At 30.0% G+C, this 1,109-nt stretch overlaps 1 long non-coding RNA gene across 1 annotated transcript; it reads right to left on the bottom strand.

Annotated features, from left to right (window-relative positions):
- Positions 1 to 570: 570 nt before the first annotated feature.
- On the bottom strand, positions 571 to 820 carry LOC107855197. The gene is made up of 2 exons (XR_007051049.1): positions 681 to 820; positions 571 to 601 (listed from the first exon to the last, which is right to left on the bottom strand). It is a non-coding gene; the product is annotated as an uncharacterized LOC107855197 (long non-coding RNA).
- Positions 821 to 1,109: the final 289 nt, after the last annotated feature.

Genomic DNA, 1,109 nt, shown 5'->3' on the forward strand with positions numbered 1-1,109 from the left:
AGCAAAAATCATAAGTGATCTCCTTAAATCTCTATACTTAGTCTCTATATTTCAAAATTCGTGCATAATTATTCTTTATACTTCAAAATCCATTAGTTGATTAACTATTTGTTCATAAAATAATTTTTTTAAAAAAGTTATAGAATGGATCAACATTTTATAGTGTGTGATGGATTTAGAGGAGAGTATAAGGGCTCGTTCCGTTTGAAGGACAAGGGATAATTTATCGCAGGAATAACTTTAAATGAGTTTACCTCATATTTGGTTGGGTTACAATTGTTGGATAACTCATCCCAAAATTACATTATTATATTTATCCCATATATAAGGCAAATTAACAATCCAAGATCACAAATCCCGGGATAATTAATGAAGGGATAACTTGTTTCCAACCAAAACAAGCCCTAAATGACTAAAAATCAAAGGAAGATGATTAGGGTGATCAACTTATTGGCTCAAAACAACAACAAAACAAACTCCCATAGAGACAGACATATAAGTTAATGAATAAGAAAAGAAAGAATACCTACCTTGAGAACAAGCTCGTTTTCACCAAGTTGAATAGTGTACTTCTTTCTAATTTGGTGATTCTTCGATATATCTAAAGTAGATGCAAAGACAAATAAGATATAAATAAATAGTGTAGGTAATAAGCAAGAGAATGGGGGTGTTACTTATACCTTTTTGAAGTTTGCTAAGATCATCGGCTTTGTTCTCTAGGTCACACTGTAATTCTCGAACAACAGTTTGCGAAGCCATTCCTTCTTTGTAACTAGCTCTCTATAAATATAAAATGAACAATTAAACATATTGCATGTAAACTTGATTAAACCTTAATTAACAGAAAAATAAATAGCCAGGTGATTGGACATAAAAAATCATTACTTAAAAAACAAATAAATAAATTAGGCAAAACTCTATTATTATCTAATTAATGTTGATCTAGGTGATAAAAGAGGTTAACATGCAAGCTTGCTTATTGATCCAAACAACGTGAAACAAGTCTCGACTGTACTTAATTTAAAAACATGAGAATTAGACCTCATAATTCCTTTTACTTTCCCGCTAACTATAGGTTAGGAGACAGTATTTATGTAATTAATAATTTT

This window comes from Capsicum annuum, unplaced genomic scaffold (genome assembly GCF_002878395.1).
Source record: "Capsicum annuum cultivar UCD-10X-F1 unplaced genomic scaffold, UCD10Xv1.1 ctg71203, whole genome shotgun sequence".
NCBI classification, from domain to species: domain Eukaryota; kingdom Viridiplantae; phylum Streptophyta; class Magnoliopsida; order Solanales; family Solanaceae; genus Capsicum; species Capsicum annuum.